This window comes from Lithobates pipiens, unplaced genomic scaffold (assembly GCF_037356315.1).
Source record: "Lithobates pipiens isolate NorthernLeopardFrog02 unplaced genomic scaffold, aLitPip1_a1.2 Scaffold_27, whole genome shotgun sequence".
In the NCBI taxonomy this organism is placed as follows: Eukaryota; Metazoa; Chordata; class Amphibia; order Anura; family Ranidae; genus Lithobates; species Lithobates pipiens.
Window position 1 is genome coordinate 27,091,491 of NW_027507788.1, and position 7,548 is coordinate 27,099,038.

The following is a 7,548-nucleotide window of genomic DNA, read 5'->3' on the forward strand; positions in this document are numbered from 1 at the left end:
GCTCGCCACAGCGCCTAGAGGCGATTCAGTTCGCATTGTGCGCTATATAAGTATTTCATTCATTCATTCATTCACAGGGGCCCCGATACACTGCATGACAGGGGGCCCGATACACTGCATGACAGGGGGCCCGATACACTGCATGACAGGGGGCCCGATACCCTGCATGACAGGGGGCCCGATACACTGCATGACAGGGGGCCCGATACACTGCATGACAGGGGGCCCGATACACTGCATGACAGGGGGCCCGATACACTGCATGACAGGGGGCCCGATACCCTGCATGACAGTGGCCCCCGGTACTCTGCATGACAGTGGCCCCCGACACCCTGCAGGACAGGGGCCCCAATACACTGCATGATAGGGGCCCCCAACACCCTGCATGACAGGGGCCCCCCACACCCTACATGACAGGAGCCCCTGCATGACAGGGGCCCCGACACCATGCAGGACAGGGGCCCCCGATACCCTGCAGGACAGGGGTCCCCCACACCCTGAAGAACAGGGCCCCCCACACCCTACATGACAGGGGCCCCTGTCCTGCAGGGTATCCGGGGGGCCCCTGTCCTGTAGGGTGTGGGGGGCCCTGTAGGGGTCCCCCACACCCTGCAGGACAGGGGCCCCCACACCGTACATGGAAGGGGCCCCCACACCCTACAGGACAGGGGCCCCCCGATACCCTGCAGGACAGGGGCCCCCCACACCGTACATGGAAGGGGCCCCCATACACTGCATGAGGGGGGCCCCCACACCCTGCAGGACAGGGACCCCCCACACCCTACAGGACAGGGACCCCCCACACCCTGCATGACAGGGGCCCCCAACACCCTGCATGACAGGGGCCCCCAACACCCTACATGACAGGAGCCCCTGCATGACAGGGGCCCCCGACACCCTGCATGACAGGGGCCCCCGACACCCTGCATGACAGGGGCCCTAACACCCTGCATGACAGGGGCCCCCCACACCCTACATGACAGGAGCCCCAACACCATGCATGACAGGGGCCCTCTACACCCTGCAGGACAGGGCACCCCCGATATCCTGCATGACAGGGGCCCAGTACCTTGCAGGACAGGGGCCCTGATACACTGCAGGACGGGGGCCCCCGATACACTGCAGGACGGGGGCCCCCGACACCCTGCATGACAGTGGCCCCAATACACTGCATGATAGGGGCCCCAACACCCTGCATGACAGGAGCCCCTGCATGACAAGGGCCCTGACACCATGCAGGACAGGGGCCCCCCCGATACCCTGCAGGACAGGGGCCCCCCCACACCGTACATGGAAGGGGCCCCCGATACACTGCATGATGGGGGGCCCCCACACCCTGCAGGACAGGGGCCCCCCACACCCTACATGACAGGGTCCTCCCCGATACCCTGCAGGACAGGGGCCCCGACACCCTGCAGGACAGGGGCCCCAATACACTGCATGACAGGGGCCCCAATACACTGCATGACAGGGGGCCCGATACCCTGCATGACAGGGGGCCCCGGTACTCTGCATGACAGTGGCCCCCGACACCCTGCAGGACAGGGGCCCTAATACACTGCATGATAGGGGCCCCCAACACCCTGCATGACAGGGGCCCCCCACACCCTACATGACAGGAGCCCCTGCATGACAGGGGCCCTCCACACGCTGCAGGACAGGGGCCCCCGATATCCTGCAGGACAGGGGGCCCCGATACCCTGCAGGACAGGGGCCCCCCGACACCCTGCATGACAGGGGCCCCAACACACTACATGACAGGGGCCCCCCACAACCTGCATGACAGGGGTCCCCAACTTCTTACATGAGAGTGGCTCCTCCCACCCCACCTGACTGGCCCCCTTCCTCCCAGCACAAATCCCCCCCATTCCTCCTACAACACTGTAAAGGGACACACCATTATTTTGGTGGGGGCGGGGGGGTTGTCTTTTATAAATCACTATTAATATTCTGCTGTCTTCAGAGCAATCGCTGCACATTGACAGATGAATGCCTCCGTGTTTTATAGATTCATTTGCGGTATTTGCCCCTTCTTTTTCAAATATTTATTGCACTGTTATCAGCACCTAAAGTGGCATGGATTGTATTATTATATGAATTCTCACGTTTTCGATATTTATTTGCTCAATGTCACATTATTTAAATCGCCATTATTTACATCCTTGCACATCAATGTCATGTTAGCTTTGTTGCATAAACTAATTTGGCAATCACTACAGCAGCGCAGCCCCGCCATTCCATATATATACCAATCACATTAGATACCGATAAGCTATCAGGTGCCTGCAGCAACGGGTCACTTTTCAATATTACATCTAATTCAAAGTTGGAGTATCCACTACACAGTTATTATGCCCCCCCCCAACTCACATCCCACCCCAATCCCCCCTCCTAACAGAAATCTACTCCCCCAATCCCCTATCCTAGCACAAATCCCCCCCCCCAAATCTACAACCCTATCCAAGTTACCCTTTTCCTAGCACAAATCTTCCTCCCTACCCAAATCTCCCGCAGAAATCTACTCCCCCAATTCCCTATCCTAGCACAAATCCTTCTGCCAATCCCTCCTCCTAGAACAAATCCCCCAAATCACTTTTTCTAGCACAAATCCATCCAATCCCTCTTCCTTGCAAAAATCCTTGCAATCCCCCTTGTAGCAACAATCCTCCCCAATCCATTCTCCCAGCACAAATCCTCCCTCAACCCCGCCTCCTAACACAAATCCTCCCTCAACCCCGCCTCCTAACACAAATCCTTCCTCAACCCCACCTCCTAACACAAATCCTCCCTCAACCCCGCCTCTTAACACAAATCCTCCCTCAACCCCACCTCCTAACACAAATCCTCCCTCAACCCCACCTCCTAACACAAATCCTCCGTCAACCCCGCCTCCAAACACAAATCCCCCCAGCAAAAAAAAAAAATCCCCTAAATCACTACTTCAAGAGCAAATCCCCCCCCCCCCCCGTTCCTCCTTGTATAACAAATCCTCCCACAAATCCACAACCCCCTCCAAATTACCCTTTTTCTAGCACAAATTCTTCCTCCCTACCCAAATCTCCCAAAGCACAAATTCCCCCCTCTTAGCAGAAATTCCCACACCCTTAGAGAAAACATTCCCCGTCACGGCTCAAACCCCCCAAAACTGTCCTAGCTCATATTCCTCCCAATTCCTCCTTCTAGCAAATACACCCCCCCATCCTGATTACACTTCTCAGCACAGATAAATGCCCATCCCCCTTCTCCACAAACATCCAAAGTACAAGCTATTACCCCCCCCTTCATTGTGTACAATTTCCCTGTGACCTTCCCCTCCTCATCCTCTCCTGTCACTACAGCGCCCCTCCAGCACATTAGACAGGATCGCTCTTAGATGACATTGGAGTGTACACACACACAGTGTGATTACTGCCCCCTATCCACATTTCCTGCTGCCAGTGTTCTGTCGAGAAGTGCCCCCCATCGAATAGTGCACGTGCATGCGCAGAACAGAGCGGCACTTCAGCTGATATGCCGATCAGCTGGAGTGACGTGACCAGGGCGCAAGCGCACATCATAGGAGGCATCCCTTGATGGGAGATATCATTTCAGGGCCACAATTGAAGCCTATACAAACAGCGGGGGGGGGGGGGGGACTGTAGTTCTCACATTGTGCCTCGCTGTTGCGGGGCGGCTTTACAGTGTGCTGATTAGGGATGAGCCGAACACCCCCCGGTTTGGTTCGTACCAGAACTTGCGAACGACCCCCGCGTTCGGTACGAACGTTAGAACCCCATTGAAGTCTATGGGACGCGAACGTTCGAAATGGAAAGTGCTAATTTTAACGGCTAATATGCAAGATAGTGTCCTAAAAAGGGTTTGGGGACCTGGCTCCTGCCTCAGGGGACATGGGTCACTGCAAAAAAAAGTTTTAAAAACTGCCGTTTTGGCGGGAGCACTGATTTTAATGACGATTAAAGTGAAAAAAAAAAAAGTGAAATATTCCTTTAAATATGGTGCCTGGGGGGTGTCTGTAGTATGCCTGTGAAGTGCCACGTGTTTCCCGTGTTTAGAACAGTCCCTGCACAAAATGACATTAAACGGAAATAACACCATTTAAAACTGCTTGCGGTTTTAATGTTATATCTGGTTCCTGCAATATGGTTGAAAATCATTGAGAAACATGGCATGGGTAGCCCTCCCTGCCCATTACCAGCCTATTTGGGTCTTGTACGCATATTAAGGGGAACCCTGTACCCATATAAAAAAAGGAAATGCATGTGGCCCCCAGGCCCTATATACTCAGAACAGCAGTATACAGGCGGTGCAAACAAGACAGGGACTGTGTAGGTTTGTTGTGTTAAGTTGAATCTGTTTGTCATTTTCAACTGGTACATTTTTAAAGTGTAGCTCCAGTCAAAAAAACTATTTTTAAGCTTTTTGGAAAACATAGGGAAGGGTTATCACCCCTGTATAATTTGTTTTGTCGTCCATCTTTTTTCATCTCACTTGCTGCTGTCTCCTTGCGTTTGCAAGTAGGAGATGTTTGTAAGTTGGATGTTTGAAAGTAGGGGCCTGCCCTATATTATAGCGGTATGTACTGGGTACAGAGCACGCAGACAGCACGCACTATCTCCTAACACTACTGACTGCAAGCTCTATTATTAACCACTTGACCACTGGGCACTTAAACACCCTTAATAACCAGACCAATTTTCAGCTTTCGGTGCCCTCACATTTTGAATGACAATTACTCAGTCATGCAACACTGGACCTATAGGAAATGTTTGTCCTTTTTTCACACAAATAGAGCTTTCTTTTGGTGGTATTTAATCACTGCTGGGTTTTTTATTTTTTGTGCTATAAAAGAAAAAAAGACCGAAAATTCTGCGAAAAAATGAATTTTTCTTCGTTTCTGTTATAAAATTTAGCAGATTAGTCATTTTTTCTTCATAAATTTTGGCCAAAATTCATACTACTACATATCTTTGGTAAAAATAAGTACAAATTGGTGGATATTATTTGGTCTTTGTGAAAGTTATAGAGTCCACAAGCTATGGTGCCAATATCTGAAAATTTATCACACCTGAAGTACTGACGGCCCATTTCCTTTTTTTTTTTTTCCACAAAATTGTCATATTGTCAGGTTATTTCACACACACAGCATATGCATACCACAAATTACACCCCAAAACACATTCTGCTATTACTCCCGAGTACGGCGATACCACATGTGTGAGACTTTTACATAGTGTGGCCACATACAGAGGCCCAACATGCAGGGAGCGCCATCAGGCGTTCTGGAGCACCCAGGCCAATTCTGACATTTCTCTCCTACATGTAAAAATCATCATTTATTTGCTAGAAAATTACAGAGAACCCCAAAACATTATATATATATATATATATATATATATTTTTTTTTTAGCAAAGACCCTGGAGAATACAATGGTGGTCGTTGCAAATTTTTATCTCACACGGTATTTGCACAGCAATTTTTCAAACGCGTTTTTTGGGGGGAAAAACTGTTTTGTGCTTAAAAAACAAACAAAACAGTAAAGTTAGCCCAATGTTTGCATAAAGTGAAAGATGAAGTTATGCTGAGTAAATAGATATCAAACATGTCACTCTTCAAAATTGCACATGCCCGTGGAATGGCGCCAAACGTCGCTACTTAAAAAATCCCCATAGGCGACGCTTTAAATTTTTTTTTACTGGTTACATGTTTTGAGTTGCAGAGGAGGTCTAGGGCTAGAATTATTGCTCTCGCTCTAACATTCTCGGCGATACCTCACATGTGTGGCACATGCGAGCACATGGGGACATGGGCGCTTTAATTTTTATTTTATTTTTTTATTGTTCATTTTACTTTATTTATTTTAGTTTGACATTTTTTTCCCCAAAAATATATTTTTGATCACTTTTATTCCTATTACAAGAAATGTAAACATGCCTTGTAATAGGAATATGGGGTGACAGGTCCTCTTTACAGTGAAATCTGGGGGGTCAATATGACCCCACATCTCACCTCTAGGCTGGGAAGCCTGAAATAAAAAATAAAAAAAAGATTCTGGCTTTGATCGTACTGGCGAGTTGGTAGAAGCACCGGAGGGCGGTGAGGGGTGGGGGGGGGTCTATGGCTGGGTATTTCAGGGTATCACCGAGTATGGCTGGCTATCTCTGAGTATGGCTGGGTATGGCAATTTATGGCAGGGTATTACAGAGTAATAGCGGGGTACTGCAGAGTATTGGGGGGTACTGCAGAGTAATGGCGGGGTACGGTACTGCAGAGTAATGGCGGGGTACTGCAGAGTAATGGCGGGGTACTGCAGAGTAATGGCGGGGTACTGCAGAGTATGCACTGGTATTGCAGAGTATTGGCAGGGAATTGAGGGGTTAAATTCGGTGAGCAGCGATGTGGGCACTGCAGATGCAGCCCACATCACTGCTGACACCGATCTCTTTCCCCTCCGCTGTACCGATCGGTACAGAGAGGGGAGGGAGGAACCGGCGTCATAACATGACGCCGGTTTGTTTCCAAGTGATCACTCCATCATTTGACGGAGCAATCACGTGGTAAACGGCCGCTATGAGCGGCCGTTTACCGTGATCCGTGATGCAGGACCCGGCGGTCACGGATGCTCTCGAGTGCGTGCACCTCGGGGCACGCGAGAGCAGAATTCTGGGAGGCCGTTAATTAACGGCCTCTCAGAGTTAAACAACCGCCCTGAAGCCGTTAATCGGCAATGGGCAGTTGTTAAGTGGTTAAAGCTAGATCACTATATATAGGTGAGGTGAATATAGTGGTGTATACTGCAGTCAGGGCACAGACAACAACCACTACACAGCAGCAAGATAGGAAATCAGCCAAAAACGATTGGTGTGTACTGTGTTGAAGGTACACAGAACACCCACTGCTTCAGATGCTAAGTAACACACTACACGAGGCCGCCTCAAAGGCGGCCTTATATAGTGTGGGGCGTGCACTACACAGCCTGAGCTATGATTGGCCACAGGCAGGATGCCTGTGGCCAATCATGGCTCTCCTCGCTGCCGGCGCTGCGATTGGCCAAGCATGCGGGGTCACAGTGCATGCTTGGCCAATCATGGGGGCAGCAATGCACTGCGCCACCGCAGTGCATTGTGGTCCGCGCGCGTCACTCGAATTTTGACGCGAACGGCCCAAACGTTCGGAATTCGCCGAACAGCCAATGTTCGAGTCGAACGTAAGTTCGACTCGAACACGAAGCTCATCCCTACCCCTGATGGTAACCTCTTCCGTGTACTATGAAGATGTGTATATATATATATATATATATATATATATATTTTTTTTTTAAGCACTGAATTAATATCACTGGTTCCCAAAAAGTGTCAAAAGTATCAGTTGTGTCCGATTTGTCCACCGCAATATCACAGTCCTGCTATAAGTTGCTGATCACCTTTACTAGTGAAAGGAAAAAAAAAAAACACCCCATAGTTTGGAAACGCTGTAACTTTTGCACAAACCAAACACATGCTTATTGGAATTTTACCAATGTTTTATAGCAGAAAGTAAAAAAAAAAAAA